We start from the raw sequence: 20,344 nt of genomic DNA on the forward strand, positions 1-20,344 counted from the left end.
CTGCGAGGACAGTGGAGCCGAGGATGTAGTATCCATTTCCGAGACCTTCTCCTTCGGCCCCGAGGACAGTGGAGCTGAGGAGGAAGTATCCAATTTACAAACCTTCTCCGATGGCTCAGAAGAAGCAGACGGAGCCGGAGATCTTTTCTTGGCCTTAGGAGGCTTAGACTTGGTACTAGAAGGCAGAGACGACTCCAAGGCCTCCTCAAAGGAGGGCTTGATCAGACCCTTCAAAATCAGTTTATTTTTACAGAAACTGCAGGACTCTTGCAAGTGAATAGCACCAAGACAATAAACACAGATAGAGTGCCCATGTGTAATGGACATTTTATAGCCACATTTTGTACACTTCTTAAACCCAGAGGGTATATGTTCCTTTAGTTCTTTCAACATGGCAAGCAACCGCACCACACACAACCAACAGAGTCAAACACAAAAGGAAGGCGGGAAGACCAACAAGCACTTAAATGGACAAGGAAACTAACTTAAACGCTTCCTAAAAGGGCGTTAACCACTAACACAACAGAACAAGGGAACACACTGGAGAGGACTAGGTCCTCTAACTTAAACGGGCCTAGCCCGCGAAAACAGTAGGGATACCACAAAACACTAAACTCTCAAAACCTCACACAACAACTATTCAGGTACAAAGTTAGCTATCAAAATAGCTTTTGTTAAAAGGAAGACTGCTAAAATACTAAAAGTATTTTAAAAGGGTACTTAGCCACAGCCAAGCGAGACCACGTCCTAACTCTACGAGCGGCAAACGAGATCTAGGGCTTGGGCGAGGTGCATCCTGGGATACCGGGTTAGCCCAGCCAATTAGAGACTTCGTGCTAGAGAAATTTGACCGATTCTCGGCTCCGAATCCGTGAGTAAGGAATGTAGGCGAGATAGGAAAACATAACATTAATATATTAACAGGTATGAATGAAAAATTGTGCTGTGATGCAATTTATATAGATTTAACTTCAACATCTGACAGGGTCATACACAAATAATCAATAAATTAGTACAAGGAAGTGTTGATGTACTCTTGATAAGATGGATAGCTGCATGGCTTACAAACAGGTCATGGCAATCATACAGCAACTGGACAGGTAAAATTCTTGGTTCATAGCCTAGTACTAATCTATGAACCTAACTGCCCTTGTGGGCCATATTTAAGCCCAGCCAATTAACCCAAGTGAGAATCAAACCTTGCACCTTGTAAGATAAACATAGGTTCATACATAGGTACTAGGCTATTGGCCCTGAGGCCTATATAAGCCTAGCCAAAAAGGTTCCCTGGCTTTTGCCACCCAAGAAAATTATTTTCCTGTGCCCCTGTCAAGCAGTGCCACAGAAGTGATCCCTAGGGTGAATTCCCTATTTCCCATCCAGTCGTCAAGATTTTTCTTAAAGATGGCCAATGAGTAGCATTGCTTGACATAAATGGGTAGTTTGTTCCAGAGTATGGGAAGTCTCTGGGACAGGAATCTATCCCTCTAGCATGTTCCGTTTATTGTGGTGACAATTTTAGGTCCCTGAATTGTGTAGTTCAGAGAGATTGTGATTTCTTTAAGTGTAGCATGTCCAACAGTGCTGGGTTTGACATAGCTTTGTATGTTAGGCAGAGATCGCCTCTGAGTAGGCTATATGCGACAGAGTAGAGCTGGAGTTTTTTGAGACGGTCTGTGTATGCCATCTGTTTGAGGCCAGTAATCCTCTTAGTGAGGTATTTCTGTGGCCTTTCCAATTGTTGTAGGTGTCTTGTGAGATACATGCCAAACAGGGCATTGTACTCTATAATGGATCTGATGAGAGATGAGCCGACAGGAACAATGACCTCCTTTTTTCTAGAGGAGAACCCTTTTGTGATGAGGTTTGCCACGTAGAAGGATTTCCTGACTACTGTGGCAATGTGGTTATCAAAGAAGAGACTACTATCCACCGGTGCCCCGAAGTCTCATCAAACTTTCAGTGTTTAGTGAGCTACCGCCTATGTGGTAGCTCATGGGCACCGAGTTTTTCCCAAAGGAGATGACAATGCACTTCTTGGCATTGAGCTTGAGGCCATGACTTTGACACCAAGCATCTGTCTCTGTGAGGCCCTTTTGTAGAATGTCTACATCATTAGGTGATTCTATTATGGCTCCCAGTTTGAAGTCACCTGCGAACCTTGTTAGCCAAAGACCTTCTGTGTTGGCCTGCACTTCACAGAAGTAGATGACGAACAGGAGAGGACCCAGGACCAAACCCTGTGGTACTCCACTCATCACTGGTCTGACGTCGGACTTGGAGTTGGCTACTTTTACTGTGTGGGCTTTGTCAGTGAGCCAGTTGGCCACCCATCTTGTCACATAGGGATTTATGCCCAGTTTTGTGAGTTCATCTATAATTCCAGAGTGGGGGATGGTATTGAAAGCCTTGGCGAGGTCAAGATAGGCTGTGTGCACTACCTTGTCCTCGTCTACGGCTCTAGTGACTGCTTCAAAGAAGCTAATCAAGTTTACTAGACATGATCTACCTTTTACAAACCCAAACTGAGTCGGGTCCAGGGTTTGGAGGTTACTTATGTCTTTGTTTATAAGCTCCAAAATGATACATCCCATGGCCTTGCAGACCAGGCTCGTTAGGCTAATGGGGCAGTAGTTTCCAGGGTCTGTGGTGGCACCCCCTTTGTGGAGTGGGATAACCATCGCTGTGCACCATTCAGTAGGCACACAGCGACATGATCTACCTTTTACAAACCCAAACTGAGTCAGGTCCAGGGTTTGGAGGTTACTTATGTCTTTGTTTATAAGCTCCAAAATGATACATCCCATGGCCTTGCAGACCAGGCTCGTTAGGCTAATGGGGCAGTAGTTTCCAGGGTCTGTGGTGGCACCCCCTTTGTGGAGTGGGATAACCATCGCTGTGCACCATTCAGTAGGCACACAGCCTGAGGTGAGGCTATGATTGAACATGTTACTTAGGTGGGTGCCAGTTTGTTCTGTAGTTCGTGCAGTACGCAGTCTGGGATGTTGTCCGGTCCCATGGATACTGTATTCTTGGCTTTGAAGTGTGCGATCTTTACTTGTTCATCCGTGATTACAGGGGCTTTGCATTCTTCCGGTATTAAGATGGGCCCTTTGGAGGGTGACAGAGGGGTAAAGTTAGCACTGAACCTATCTGCCAGGATGTTGGCAATATCGGTTGGTTCTGTACATTTAGTGCCATTGTGCTGTAGCTCAGAACAGATCTGAGTGTTGCCATTGAGATTTTTGACATAGTTGTAGAATGCTTTGTGGTTGTCTTTGGAATCAGTGGTGGTTTTATTTTCATAACTGGCTTTGGAGGATTTTATGAGGGATCTCAGCTTCTTGCTGAGGCTGACCAAGGAGTTTCTCCAATCTTGGGATTTTACTCTTTTTTGCAACAACTTCTTCCTTTTGAGGTAGAGTTTGTTTATGGCAGGGGACCACCAGATTGGCTTACTTTTTTTTGAAGGATAGCGTCTTGGTTCTGTTGAGGATGGCACGGTCCATGCACTCCTGTATGTGCTTACGCAGTGCATTTGTGTAAGACACAGCAGTCGTACCTGTATTTTCCGTCTGCATGGGTGTCGTGAAGTTTGCCACTTCTGTCTTAAGAAGCATGAAGTTGGCTTTGGAGTAGTTTTTGATGGTGGTTTCCTTAATGGGGGGGTGGGGTATGGATGTTTAGGGTGATTAGCTTGTGGTTGGATCTGACCAGCGAGGAGTTGACCTCTGGTGTGGAACACAAGTTACCCATATTGGTAATGACTAGGTCCAATATATTGCTGCCCCTGGTGGGGGTGTGGACAAGCTGATCCAAGGCGTTGGAATTTTTGAATTCCAAAAAACGTTGAGAGAATGAGTTGGTATACAAGTAGTTTTCCCATTTGATGGTGGGGTAGTTGAAATCGCCCATAATTAAGGTATTGGATTGTACCTTAATATTTTCCAGTATCTTAATAAATGAAGAGTGGGAATCCTGGGGCACGGTGGGGGGATCTGTAACAAGCTACAGCCTGTAATTGCAGTCTTGCCCAGTGTTAGTTGCACTTGGATAATTTCAGATGCATTATGTTGAGCAATTAGCCTGGAGGTGTGGATATCCTTAATGAATATGAACATGTCTCCACCTTTACTGTTTTGGTCCAGGTTAGGTGGCTAAAAGGTGTGGTATGAATTATAGCCTGGTAATGCATGGGTGCTCTCTGGAGCCTTGAACCAGGTCTCTGTCACTGCATAGATGTCGATGTTTTCCATTTTAAGGAGTGCCTCGAGTAAGTGCATTTTGAGGTTTAGACACCTTAACCATTATGCCAACCTCCCACTGGTTAAAGTCAGGGTGTCCCACAGGGCTCTGTCCTAGGCCCTTGCTTGTTTTGATTATGTATTTCAGACCTAACTTTTTCATCTGAGGTGTTCTACAGTCTATATGCAAACAACCCAAATTTGGGTAAACTGATTACGTGTTACAGATAAGGCACAACTGAAAAATAACTTGACTAAATTGACCGTTTGGGCACACTAGAATACTATGCTGATAAATGCATCAAAAATTAAACAGAAGAGATTTGGGAGACAAAATGAAAGGTGAATACTTAATACAGCACACAGTGACAAACTGTAGATGCATTTAAGGACCTGGGTACATGGGTAGATCCAGCTATGAGTTTTTCTAATCATATCAACCAGTTGTGCAATACTAAAGTCTCATGCAAGTAAGTGTTCACTTCGAAAAGTGTTAAAATGTGTTTTTACTTATGTGCAATATTAGTCTGTCTACCTGCATGTCCGTGATGTAATAGCTAGGCATTATATGTATAAACGTGTATGAAAATAGTCTACATGTTGTCTACACATCGAGTCCGGAGACACTGAATTTCGTTCAGTTTTTTCACTTGTCTGATTTCTGAATGACAATAAAGTTTACTTTGACTTTGACAACTGGTTAATGATAGTTACAGAACTATAGATTGTATACAAAGATTTACAAAGTCTAGGAAATCAATGATGAAGTCATTGTTTGTTAGTTACATTAGATCCAGACTTGAGTATGGAATAACAATATGGAAACCCTATAAGAAAACAAGCATGAGTAAACTGGAAAGAGTATAGCAGAAAATATACCAGGGGCATCCATGCTGTGGGTGGATTGGACACTCTAAATTGGCCCTAGGTGTGAGTACGTGTTTGTGCGTGTGTGCCTTCCGTCAAAGGTTGGGTGCCAATCTGGCAACTCGACACTGTAAAACTCCACTGCCAATCATGAGCAGACAGATGATCCGCTGTGGCAACCCCTAACCAGGAAAAGCCAGAAGAAGATGAAAGACTAAAACATCTGAAATTGTACAGAGTCTCTTACAGATATCCAAGAGGAGATCTTATTTAGGTATGCAGGGCATTCATAGACAACTACCTCTGGGAATGTTTGGGATTATCAAAAAGTACTATGGAATCATCAGACAACCGATGTAGAAGATTCTATACGAATGAGAAGTGTACTAATTGGTTCTCTGACAGACTAGCTGATGCATGGAACAGACTACCAAATTACATTAAAGCAAGTACTAGTTTAGATATTTTTAAGAACAGCCTGGTGCGAACAAGTATTTTGGTACACTGGCAAGCTAGGAGGGCATTAATGCCCATGCTTGAAATATTTGTATATATGTATGTAAGCGTTTTTCCCCTGGGAAAACATTTGCTTAAATGAACGTTCGATGGATTAAGGCTTCGATAAATAGGGTTTGACAAAAAGGTATCTGACAAACAGTTTTATTTGTGTGTGTGTGTGTGTGTGTGTGTGTGTGTGTGTGTATATATATATATATATATATATATATATATATATATATATATATATAGATAGATATATATATATATAGATATAGATATACAGATACACATACATGCACACACTCATCTGCACACTCTTATGCATTCATGGATACATAAAAGACTTTTCTAGACATGTATCATCTTGTGATGCTGTATTAATGTCATCTTTCTTCAGTCCTGGTTTGGTACAGCCAACAGAAGAAGTACTGACTTGCAGATAAAACAGTAGCTGCAGCAGTACAACCAGGCAGGCATTTTAATTTTCTGTTTACAGTGATGACTGTAGCCACTTCTCGTCAGTGTGTGTGTATGTGTGCGTGTGTTCCTTCCATGCTGGTGTGGACCTTGTCGTATCTAAAGAGTAAGTAACTGATTTGTTAATTAAATTGTGTACAGAATAGTGCTGCTGGTCAGGCACTTACTTATTTTTCATTTGTTTACCAGGGAGGTCCGAATGGACGGAGCTGTCCATTTTCAGCGGAGGCCTGGGGAGCAAATCTCCAGAAACAATTACTAACATACTATACACAAGATATTTACATCAGCATTGTGGTTTACACATAATACTTAAATAGAAGACTGCAATTCATTATTTTCACAGCAAGTGTTTGACATAATTAGACTCTTCTTTCACATCAAAGTCCACGCAGGACAGATCTGTCAATTCTGTGCTGCCAATACTTTCTTTCAGAGATGCTGCCTCACCTGAGAAGAATTAGATATTTCTGAATTAAGTCATTGTGCAGGATAGCTGATAGTACCAACTGCTCAATCAGATGGATGCATTGCTTTATTCACTTTTTCCTGCAGCAAACAGACCAGTAAATGCTTTTGACTCGCCCATTTTTTTTGTCACTATCAGTACACTTAGGTCAAGCACTACTAACTCAACTGCTGTTTACTTCACTAATGATGCTCACAAAAGAGGTGAGCTGTTTGTTTTTTTTTTTTTTTTTTTTTTTTTAAATCTAAACATTAATGAGGTAAGTGATTAAATCTTTCAGTCTCTAACAGTGATACCAAACACGGTAGTTATCAACAAGGCAAATAATTTTTCTTAACATTTTAATGGATGGTTGTTCCTTCTTTAGCATTTCATGAGGCATCAGAAATTCAGTTTCTAAAAAAGTATTTTCCTATAATCTGATCCCTGCTACAAAACTTGTCCGCAAATGAAAACTGCAGAATTTGAACCAATGCAGGATCTTTTTTTTAGAATAACTTTTCTTCTTGTTAAAAGTCGCATCCCTTTACAGACTTGAAAGATAAGCTTACTGAGAGTAAATGGGATGCCAGCAAGTGAAACATACTGAAATGAAAAACAAGCAAGAATTTTTCACACAAGTTAAATGATCTTATTTTTAAGATTACATTTCAAAATTTCCATCATTTTTGTCAGCTGAGTTAGCAGATAAAGGTACTACTAATAAGGAGATGTTTTACAAAATGGTATACCTAAAATTGTGTGGTAAAAAATATAAATAAGCCAGAACTAGAAAATAGTTAATTGACATCAATAAATGCAATGGAGAACGTTTGGAAAACCTGAGGCTAGAATCACAAAATAACTGTTTGCTGTTTTACCAGGGTCACCATCATGTTAGTCAGCAAAAAGGTCAGACAAGGGACTAAAACTTACTAATGGTGCACTGCTTTGCAAACAATCTCACATTATTAAGCGTGTGATTAAGGAAACAACAACATACTCCACTGCAGAAGACCTGCGTTCTACTCTGCATGCTTTCTACAAGCACTCTGCTCTGGTGTGCAGGCTGAAGGGGAAGCTCTGGAGAGCAGGTACTGTGTGCTGCATGAACATGATGAGAAAATACTTTGGACAAAGCATCTTGCCACTGTCAGGCAATCTAGATGCTTCAGTAAACACTACCAAGGAAGGGGAGGCAAGAGACAAAAAATCTTTCTTTTTTCACCTACTGTATATTCTTGGTTATGCTTATGAAACAGTTTATGTACTACTTTTCCATTTGTAAAATATTTCTTTTTTGTATAGCAACTGTTGTTCTATATTACTGTCTTTTTGTGGAGCTTTTCTCCCCGGGCCTCTATTGAAAATGGACATGTATCCAGCTAGACTAGCCCAGTCAACAAATGTAAAATAAAATAAAAATAAAATAAATAAGTGCAATTTTGTGATAGTTAAAACAACTAAACTAGATACATCTTATACGTTTTTCATATTTTACACTGCAGTTAGCCCCATGATGACCCTGATTTTCCAGTAAAAAATCTGACAGTAGAGCCATTCAACTAAAGTTATATATACATCGTATATGCTAATGTGGTCAGCAATGAAGTGGGAGAGACAGAGTGAAGACTAAAACATACAGTACCATACAGCACTAATACACAGTAGGGAGAATAAACGTGTACGAGCAGGAAAACGTGTTTATTTTGAGATGCAATCATCGACAACCACAATTTTTGAAACACTACTCTTAACTGATGGCTGTGTTCTATCACCTCAGTCCTGACTGCAAGCATTATGCTTTTATCCTTTTGAATATTTAATGTAAATAGTCAATCGCCACTTACAACTCAGTTATGTATTGGACACGAATTTCAGCTTTGTGCTGGGAAAACTATCTGGCAATGACTCAGTGACAGTAGATTGCACATAAGGATTTGTATCTTCTTTATTCTAACTTAACTTACTGGTTCATAAGTCTTCTTTTTACAGCTGAATAATTCCTAGCACAGTCTTAATGCTTTTTTTTCTTCAGAGAGACAGACTACACAAAGTAAAATTAGGTTTTAGTAACTCTTGCTCATGTTAATGGGGGGAGGACCCACACAAGTAGATGGTTTGGAGAGCTTATTGTTTTCTCAGTTAAAAGATGGTATATAGCTGCTTATTAGTGTGAGTTTTTCCTCTTTTTGGCTAGATATTTTGCTGACAATTGATACATGCTGAATATTAGTGGACTTGTACTATAACATTATTTGTCTGCTTGATATGCTTTCCTGCTGTTTTACTTTATAGGATAAGTTTTCATCTGCTTTCTACCTTAACGACTGTATATATACAAAATCTGCTACTCTACCTCCACTTTATGAAATGGTAAAGTATACGCTTAGATTAATAGCTTCACAGCCTGTATACGCATCACTGCACTGTCCTGCTGAGTAGGACTGGAACTACATGGTAAACACGAACATTTTTCATGACACTCCATTTTGGACGCAAGGAAGCAAAGGTATCTGCGCTGACATCTTGACTAACATAGCAGACTTGCATTATTCCTCTGAAGCGTTTACTTCATCACTCTGAAACCATTCACAGATCATGTTTATACCTCCTTGCTGCCTAGTTTCATGTCTTCACTCTTAGCTCCTTTCTCTATTCAGTTATATCCCCTGAATTATATAGTACCACCATATATTAGAAACCTCATTTGTATTTAGCTATACCCTTCTCTTTCTCCCACAGTTGCCTGCTATGGCCAACTTCCCTGGCTTTCAGATTTACCAGCCAAGCAACTATGCTGACTTAAACTTTGATCACTGCTCATGCAAAGAATCAACCTGACTCTAATACTGGCCAACCCAACAGTGCAGGGTATATCACTTAATGTACAACTGACCTTTTTAACTTGTGTGAGTAAACACTGGCTGGCCTGCTATCAGTACTGATGCACATCAATGCAAAATCAAACTTGAACCCAAGTTGAATATATCAGAACAAGCTAAATAAGATGCACATAAAAGGGGCTCTAAAAAGGTCTTTTATTTATATTAGTAACAGTCCCAAGCAGCAATACAATATTCTATTTTTACCAAGTCTCTAGAGCAGTTGTCCCATGAATGCAAGTGCCCCCAACTTACTTCCCTTTAAGTGGCTGTAAAGATTGTTATTCTTCAGCCCTTCTACTCCAGTGGTTCTGCCTGCTCTGTTCACTTTAGTATATCGCTCTCTGTCTCTCTCTACAGCACAAACTTTACACCTCTTCAAAAATATTACTAATACCCAGAAACTTCCACCTAACAAACTAGGCCCAAAAATCAAATATAAATGGGCCAAATCACACTCCCTTTTACTCAACCACCTCCACCTATGTGGAGATGTACATCCTAACCCAGGCCCCTCAGACATAACTAAACCACCAGCCCTCATGTACCCTCAAAAAATACATCTGGCTTACACCTAGATGCCGCCAGCCTTAGAAGCATTTGTAATAAATTACCAGATATCCACTCCTGAGCAGCTCGATACTAATGTCCATGCCTGAACAACACAATATTGCCCTGATATTCTAGTCATAACTAAAACATGGAGACGTCAATAAACCAAGGATGAGGAAATTATTCTTCCAGAATATAGTATAATAAGACTAGACAGGACTAGAAAAACAGGTGGAGGCATAGCCATCATCTATAAAAAACAACTCAGCCTCTCCATCTCCATTCGCAATACCACAAAAATTTTAAATTCAGGAATCCTAATAACATCTCTCAAACTAGATACATATAAAAGCCTGTGTATCATACGAATTTGCATACCTTCTGGTAACAATAGTGACACTACAGAAGAAAGTCTCTCTCGGGTTTCATCAAATATTTTGCAAGAAACCATCATAATGGGTGATCTCAACACTGATTGGCTAACCACAGATAATGAAACCCAAACATGCCATCAATATATACAACTTCTCTCAGCTCATCTCAACCCTTATCAAATACAACAAAGCAACAACAACTGACTGGATACTGACCAGCAAAACACTACCAAAGCTGATACCCTTCCAGACATCGCAAGTGATCATCTCCCCATCTACGCTACAAAGGACAACACTCATAACAAAAACACTGACATAATAATACTCACAACCTCTCCTCCTTCCAGCCTTACTCATTTATCTCCAGCCTAAAACCAATCAACTGGAAGATACTACAGACTTGTATCTGGGTGAAGGTGTAGCCTCGTTTAACTCCTCATTCATGAATATACTAAATACTTATGATTCCGTTAGAACAGAAAGAATTAAGATCGACCCCTGGTTGTCTAAAGATACTAAACAATTAATACTAATTAAAAAAAATGAGACAATGCAATGGATGGAAAATATGGAAGTACAGTACTATATCCAGTTTTCAATTACACAAAGATCAGAACTGAAAAAAGAACTAACTACAAACTGAGAACCAAAGTAACCCTAAAGCCTTCTGGTCAGTCATAAATCATCTCAAAATAGGTCATTCGTTAGAGCCCATCTCATGTTTAACTAACTAAATAAATAGTGTTGTTAATAAATTCAATACCCATTTTATACAGTTACCTCTCATATTAATATCCCACATGCCCCTACCACCACTCCCCCAATAAAACCACAAAGTAGCAAAAAGATCTTTACCTTCTAAACAGTACCAACTGCTACGATCGAGAAGCTTCTCCTTAATCTGCCTACCTGGCCCCAGAAAAAATGCCATCTGAATATATTAAAACTAGCCACAGAAGCCTTATCCTACCCAGTGTCAATACTAATAAATACTTCAGTTAAGGATATGTTCCCACACTTTGGAAAAAGTCATATATCTTACCTCTGCAAAGAGGAGGAAAATCCAATGGCATTTATAATTACAGGCCTATAACCATCTTATCCCCTCTGTTAAAGATATTAGAAAAGTGTATTCACAGACAAGTCCTCCATTCTATTACATACAACCTTCGCACCCCAACCTAGCACGGTTTCCACCTGCACTTCTGAACTTTATTACTACAGTTAACCAGAGAAGGAATAATAGATTAAAACTCAGCAAAATCATTGGATCTGTCCAAGGCATTTGTTACTGTGCTCCATCAGAAACTATTACTTAGGCTTCCTCTCAAACAAGATGCAGGCAATTAAATGGAAAAACAACATCTCCAACTTTCTCACTGTAACAGTTGGAGTTACCCCAAGGCTCAATATAAGGTCCACTGCTGTTCAGTATACCTTCATCAATGATCTGCACACTGCAACTAAGCATTCATCTGTCATAGTTTCATAGGTAGGTACTAGGCTATTGGCCCAAGGGCCTACGTAAGCCTAGCCAACAAGGTTCCCTGGCTTACGCAACCCAAGAAAGTTATTTTCACTCACTCAATCTTTACTTCAAATTTAAATGACTAAACACTCACACATCTAGCACACCAAAATAAAATTAACTCAAAGCTAAACAAAAACAAGCTTACCAAACATATCCATATTTCTTTTACCACTCTGTGGGGATATTCACCCCAACCACAGCCCCTCCTCCCATCCCGACTTCCCAGTAGCCTCCAAAATTCATCCCAGGCTAAACACCCCTTACTACTCAGCCCACCTATCTCCTTCCAAAACATGGAATACCCCACCATCACCAAAACTAGCAAACTCCATCCCACCTACCACAAACTGCTAAAATTGATTTCCTTAAATACTCATATCAATACTTGCATTTATAATAACATTTTAGAACTCCATGCCCTAATCTCCTACAATAAACCAAATATTCTTACTATAAATGAAACATGGCTAAAACCCCATGTACTTGGCTCTGACATTTTATTCCCTGGTTACAATATCATTAGGGCTGATAGAACTTAAGCTTTACTACACCGTAACTATCTTGAAATCCTACCCTATAATAAACCTATTCCCAAATTCCATGACCACAAACTTCATCTCTCATCTTAAACTTAATAATCATAAACAACTATATTCCCCTGGGTGATAAATGCTACAAATTCTAATGAAAAGATAATAAGAGGCGATGTTAATTTTGAATGGCAGATTATCTCCACAAAATAATCAACTAACCTCAACCAATTTGGCTTAACTCAACTAACTTCGTCCCACACACGTTATAATTATCCCAAACATTGTGTCTCAATTTTTGTCTGGATATTGATGTATGATTCTAATATGTACGCTTCCAGTGGCACCCTCTCTAATTCCCTCATATACTTCCTGTATATGCAAACAGACTCAATACCCAACATGTCAAACACTTACTTAGAACGTCACTTTACCTCACTAATTGTAATCATAATAACATTTAATAGCCTGTAAAGGATTCATCTCCCAGGCTCCTGCTTACACTTGTCAAGAGACCCAGAAATTGTCAGAGATTTTAGATGCATGGCTAGGCTAGTCTTAAAAAGGCCCTTGTGGTTGTTAGCCTAGTACATAACAAGGAACCTATAATAAATATACATAAATGCCATATTTTTGTAAAGATGTCAGCACTTGTTCACCAGGATGAATTGTGGAACAGTATTTTACATGCCCAGTCATCACAGAGGTCAGGAATGTCTCTCATGGGGTACTTGGTAATGAAGAAAATGTGAGTTATTCTCCAGAAATATGAAGACTATATTATGTTGATAAGATGAACAAGAATGTGTTTACACAATACTCCATGGTATCAAATGAAAGGATAGATAATGCTGGGAAAAACTTTGCACTGATAACTGCTGTCTGACTAGCACTGCTTTGCAAATATTCACATTTATTTATCTATTAAATATACAAATATGCACACAAATCAGAATTATGTAACTCTTTAAAAAATGGAGTGACATCTACAAAAGTGCTGTGCAGCAAACTGAGGATCACAACTTCACAAACAAAAGGCACAGTGACAGTTGGGGTCTATCTACTTTAACAAGTACTTCATAAAATCAATTTCAGACCTACTAACCAGCACCCCTAATGCTGGACCCCCCACCCTTCAAACTTTTCAGACACTGACTCCAGGCCATCAACTACTTCTAACCCTGTCATTGCTAACCCCCAAACTCAACATAATGTCATACATACCCCATTCTCATTTCAGCCCATACCCATTGACATCTAAGAAACTGCTACAAAAACTAAAACCCTGCTCTACTTCAGCTGACCATCTTCCCCAAGCTACCTCAAACTGGCTGCTAACTCGGCCACCTACCCAATCAGTATCCTTATAAACAGGTCTTTATCCGAATCAGAAGTACCTACCATATGGAAAAATTTCTGACATCACCCCCATCCACAAAGGAGGCATCCATCCAATTTCCGTCCTATATCCATCTTGTCACCCATATCCAAAATTCTCGGGAGAGATATCCATCAGCAGGTAATGCAATATCTATTGCAAAACAATCTTTTAACCAAAACCCAACATGGCTTCCAACCTAGCCACAGCACAGCTACACCCCTATTATCATTTACAGACACTGTGAACAAGGTCAGAGATTCAGGATGCTATAAAGCCTCAGTATTCTGTGATCTCTCCTAGGCCTTTGACACAGTGTCTCACCCCTTTGAACACACTGTCTAACCTAGGCTTCTCACATAACACAATAAAATGGTTTCATAGCTACCTCAAGGATCATAAACAAGCAGTGAAATGGTCGAACAAACTCTCACCCTTTCTCCACAACCCTACTGGAGTCCCCCAAGGCAACATCCTAGGACCCCTACTCTTCAACATTTTCACAAACAACCTTCACACTGCCTCTCACCCTAGAACCCTCACTCAATATGCTGATGATTCCACCATAATCTGCACAGCTCAATCACTACCAGAACTACACAAAAAAACTCAACAGTCTTTTACGGCAGTAGAATCCTGGCTAAGAAATGCCCAACTCTTAATCCAAAGAAGACAAAACTAGTACTCTTTCATCCCCAAAACACCTCTCTTGTCACTGATCATTTCAACATCCTTGCATCTGACAATACTGCCACAGAAATAGTGCAGGAAACCAAACTTCTAGGTGTTATCATTGACAAAAAACTTCCATTTGACCCCTATATACAGCAAAATATAAAGAAAACTCATCAAAAACTGGGAGTCTCATATAGAAACAAACATTTCTTTACTGCAGCAACCAAAACTACCCTTGCAAAAACATTTTTACTTCCCCTCTCTTCTTTATGGTGCCCTTATCTTAACTAACTTATAAAATTCTACCCTAAGCAAGTTGGAACAGTGTTACAACAAAGTTGCAATGCTTGCCACAAACTCTAAATATCACACACACACCACTGTAAGCCACTCCTAGAATTAAACTGGCCTGAACTACCCAATCAACTTGCCTTTATTCAGCTATCGACCTTGTAAAACCTTATTTTCAAGCCTACTGCCTGCACTGCACTAGCCAATCTAGTCACACCTTACACACCAAATCGATCCCTACGATCAGAAGACAAAAATCTCTTAGCCGTCTCAAAACCCACAAGAAAACCTGGTCACTCTCTGTATACATACTCTGTCTCTAAACATTGGAATTCACTACCTCTAGCTACCAGGTCTATGCCTGGCCTAACCCAATTCAAAGCCTCTTTAAAAAAAATCATCTCAAAAATACATGGCTCTGCTCCTGCATAAAGCCTGCCTAGTGCTCAGGTCTTCCTCTTCTGTCACATTTAAATCTCTCACAGACTGCAAGATCCTAAGGCTCTTCTAACTCCTTCTCTGCTTCTATACCATATCCTTAAGCTGCTGCTCAGGCTTTACTGCTTCTATTCTTCTTAACTCTCTCTCGCTATCTATCTGCATCACTAACTTTCTGGCTATTTTCCTAACTGAAACGAACATTCTGTTTTGTATGTACTACAACAGTCAATGTTACACAATGCACTAACTACGTACTTTTTTTGGCACTATCTACATCATGTATGATGAGAGTGACTATTATCGTTTGTAATGTTTTAACTGTATAGAATTGTTTAGATGTGTAATAATATCCTACAACATCTTGTAGCAGTTTGTTCTTCCAACTTATTTTTTGTACAGTATTTCTAATGTAATCTTTATTGTACTAAATTATATTGCATTTGTATTGTACTGTATGTTGAGCCTTTATCCTTGGGCCTCTGCTGAAAACGGGTTCTGTAGACCCAAGTCAGACCACCCCGGCAATCAATTGTCAAATAAGTAAATCTAATTACTTGTCCAATATAAAATTACCATTATGTCCAGCTGACATAATTAATTGGCCATTATGAAAAGGAGTGCCTGATGAATAACTTTCATATTTTAACTTTTGTGTATCTTTTATATTTTTGAGATATAAACATTTATTTACTGGTGGATTTAAAAACTATATTCTCAGAATTTTAGCTCAGATGAAAGCTGTCTAGGCTTAAACTCTGCAGAGATGTGAAAATGCACTCAAGCTAGGTGTGAAAGAGTTAATAAAGCCTCCAGATGCTCTCCTTTCTGGATTTGAATGTGCTATTCATTCAACCACACTAAGATCATCATTCTAGGACAGTGAAGTTGTACCATAATAATGAAACATTACATTGCATAAACTGCACTAAACAACACACTGTTTTCCTACATTCGATTTACCTCTTTACTTGCAAACCATTGAGCCTCCCCTACTATTCTTCAGCCAATTTCATCCCCTTATAATGGGTGTAAAAAGCATGAAGGTAAAACCCAACCAAACTGGCCATCATGTTCTCCATACTGGGTATTACCAGTACGGCCATAAAAATTACCAAACTGTCCATCATTCAGGCAGCCACAGAGGTGCTTCTTGTGAGCCCCTAGTCCTGCCCCTCATGGCAGATCTTGGGTATGCGTCAACACAGAGCACTCTATGCCCTCCCAGTGTGTGTGTGTGTGTGTGTGTGTGTGTGTGTGTGTGCACTCTTCTACCCACTCTAATAAGGACTACCATCAATGGCTTGGGATCATTATGTCCGCATCTACAGTACTGGCCATTTTGGTGCTGAGCCGTCCTCTGCATGCTTTGTGGCCACTGCCTGACCAGGAACTATACTTCCCTCAAGACTGACGAGCTGGCATCAGCCACTTACTCTCACAATCCCTTGTCCGGCTCTACCAAGCTGATATCCAAACTTGGGACAGATGTGTTGTAATCAGTTCTTTACATTTTCTACCAGAGAAGCAGGGTTTCCACCAAATTATGCAGATTATGTGATTCTATGCCTTGCTACTCCATGACCATTTCTGTTCTACAGTAAATCATGAAATATTCCTGTTTCCTACAAATGGCTTTTATTTCTCACTACTGGGTACTGATGAATATTTGTCAAATCATCAAAACCATAACAATGTATGTTGATTGTCTCTATATACTTTTTTCCGGTAATAAACATTTTATCAAAAACAAAAATGCAAAACAAAAAGTCTATACTAGGCTCAGATTTAATCAGATTCAGCAGCATTGCAACACTTGTGATGGCTCTTGTGAAATTTTTTATTGCATCTCCATTTGACATCAGTAATTCTTTACATAATTACACTATTTGGGACTAGCTTCCTTAAATGTGAAATTTAACTCCTTTATAAGCATTTACCCCTAAATTAGACCCAGAAAATCTCCAAAACATCTAAAGCAACCATTAAACCTAACTCTCAAGTCAACCACTGCTGTAATTCTTTTTTAAACACAGCACCCTATTTTATAATTCAGTCTTCATCCTTTTCACCTCTTTCTAAAGTATTCCTGACCCCACTTTACACCCCACCCCTGGAACCCTCTTCCACTACTCATGATCCAAAAACACTCTTGTACTTTTAGCACCCCACACTTCAACACAACTTCTACCAATCTTCTATCTTCTTGGTGCTTTGAAATTTTACTCTGCATTTTAAGATAATTTCTGAAACTGCCCTATTATACACATACTTATCACAATTTTGTAGTACATTTTAAAGTTTTTCATTTCTTAAATTATAAAATGCAAATAATTATAACTGTAGGCTATGCGATTGTCTCAGTCTGAAATGTATACTTGTTACATATGTTAAAAGCCTACATATATAAAATTTCAGACATTACTGTTTTCCTTGTAAAGGTACTCTCAGGCTGGGTCTAAAAATGGACTAGTTTGATTATCCTATTTACTAAACAAATTTAAATGAATAAATAAAATGCATGACTCACCATATGTCAGATAAAAGACAAAAGGGTAGTTATGAAAAACAAAGTGACAAACTGTTTAATGTGGATACAGTGAAATGGAGTTATCTGAGCTTTTTCATCCAACTCTATCGGTTACTGAAAGCAGTTTTACATCTACCTTTTTATCTATATCACAATGTAGTAAGTTGCTTCCCCATCATCTTTTCTTCTGCAGTAAAACATTTTATTATTAAAAAAGATTAGATGCAAAGCAAGAGCATCTCATCTCGGCTCAGCTTAGGCCAGTTTCATTAATTCAGCAGTATATTTGTATTTACATATAACAGCAATAATTTCTTGTCATGACATTACAGGGTCATGGCTTATTCTTGTGACTAACAAGTTACTGAAAGGTAATATATGAAACTACGATAGTGCAGGGTATGGAAAAAATGTCACATTGTTTTTACCTTGGGTGTACTGCAATGCTACTGCTTCTTTATAATCAGTATAGCTGTATTTCAAACAAAGCTGGAGCACAACACATTCACACTTCAGACAGACTGCAGGAGTTACAGCAAGCTGTTTTGCTATTTATTTTTTTAAATCAAGACCATAATGCATTACACATTTATTCCCATGAGTACTCATTTTTCAGTAAAATACATTTTATCATTATTCACAATATCTCATCTGGGTTTGGGATAAATCATTTCAAATAGTTTAGCAGCACTCTGTGTAAGCAGTTTCTTTTACAGGTGCACATTTACTTGACAGAATTAATACAAGATAAAAATGCCCTGATTTACTGCCCCGATACTGTACTTTGCATGGGGAAGTCAAGATGAAGTGGGCAAACGTGAATACCATGAGGAAAACATATATGGTATTTTTTTCTGGTCAGAAACAATGCATTGCAGGTGCATTTTTCTGGTGAACAATACTGTACATCATGCAGATGAATTAAACAAAACGGTCAACAGTGCAAAACACAGATTATAGGACAGTTGAGACAACCTGGTTTGACACACTTAAAAGAATAATCACAGGAAATCAACGTACAACATTCTCTACTTGATAAAATATATATGGTGCTTTAACTAGTGCACAGCTGAATTATACAGCCTCCAGCTTAGCACAGATGACTGAAGAGAGCATTCAAACTCACAAAGACAAGCATCTTAGGACAGTTAAGATGAACTGATTTTACATGATTCAAAGAAAAATAATCATGGTGAAGCAACATACAGAATTCTTGTCTTGATACAACAATATAGTGCTTTCACTAGTGTGCCTTACTGCAGATGAAATAATACAGCCTCCAGATGCTATACTTTGTCTAATTAAATGAATATAGCATTCAACTGCTTAAAAAAGAAGTTATGTCTTACCATAACGTTCCATTTGTGTTGTTGATCTTCTTCATTCATTACTGATGGGTTATCGGTTCTGTCCTTGGAACTGAGCCGGCCAATATCAAGCTCGCGTCAGCCAAAAACTCTCGAGCCAAGGTCCTACCCAAAATGCTCTTGCTCCCTGTTACCTCAGATCGAGTTTGCAAGTTGATAGATAAAAGTAGAGGCTACTTCTGGTCATAACAGACCTACAAGAAAGGAGTACATCACATCAACCAAGAACCTCTGGATGGGGGACAGAGGGTGGGAAGTAATGAATGAGTGAAGATCAACAACACAGATGGAACATTATGGTAAGACATAACTTCTTTATCTGATGTTGTTAATCTTTGTTCATTCCTTACTGATGGAACAGAGTCCCCAGCTACCTGTATCTTTTGGGTGACCCTCATGGAAATACATTCCTGAGCACCATGGAACCAAAGGAAGCTCTACCTCTGGAGGCCAAGTCCAATTTATAATGAAGAATAAAGGTATGAGGTTTGGCCCAAGTTGCAGCTGAGCAAATATCACTGAGGGAAGCCTTAGCATGGAAAGCTGTTGAAGTTGTCATGGATCTTGTAGAATGCGCTTTGACTCTATGAGGCAAGGTGTGATTGGTTTTGTTGTAGATAAAGGTGATACAGTTTCTCAACCATGAAGCCAATGTAACGTTTGATACAGGATGACCCCGTCTAGGTCCAGAAAAAGCCAGAAATAGTTGTTCGGATTTACGGGTAAATTTTGTTCAGTCCAGATAAAATCGTATTTGCCTATGAACATCCAAGGAGTGCAGGAAATACTCTCCCTTGTTAGAATGGTTAGGAAAAACACTGGGAGATCAATAGACTGGTTGATACATCGCTCTGACACCACTTTTGGTAAAAAGGTAGAACTGGTTCTCAGTGATACCCTATCCTTATGGAAGATAAGATAGGGAGGTTTGATGCATAAGTCATGAAGTTCTGACAATCGTCTGGCCAATGTGATTGCAATCAGAAACAAAGTTTTCCAAGAGAGATATCTTACATCACAAGAGGATGCAGGTTCAAACGGTGGAGCTGTTAAAGCTTGCAGAACCAAAGCCAAATCCCAAGGTTGCACGGGTTCTCTAAAGGGAGGTTTTAGGTGGATTGTGAGATTAGATATATTTTGCTTTCAGCAGTGAACTAGTTAAAAATGGTTTTCAGTGAATTTGTCTGAAAATGTAAAATAAATACTCTGCTTTTGGTGTAATACAAGTGCACATAATTTATACTCTTGGCAAGAAG

At 39.2% G+C, this 20,344-nt stretch overlaps 1 protein-coding gene across 2 annotated transcripts in view; it reads right to left on the reverse strand.

The window, feature by feature from the left end:
• Positions 1–20,344, reverse strand: part of RAP1GDS1 (Rap1 GTPase-GDP dissociation stimulator 1) — a 1,654,780-nt gene that overhangs the window by 203,617 nt on the left and 1,430,819 nt on the right. The gene's annotated exons all lie outside the window — the stretch shown is intronic.

This window comes from Protopterus annectens, chromosome 3.part1 (assembly GCF_019279795.1).
Source record: "Protopterus annectens isolate FY-2018-M chromosome 3.part1, PAN1.0, whole genome shotgun sequence".
Lineage (NCBI taxonomy): Eukaryota > Metazoa > Chordata > Ceratodontiformes > Protopteridae > Protopterus > Protopterus annectens.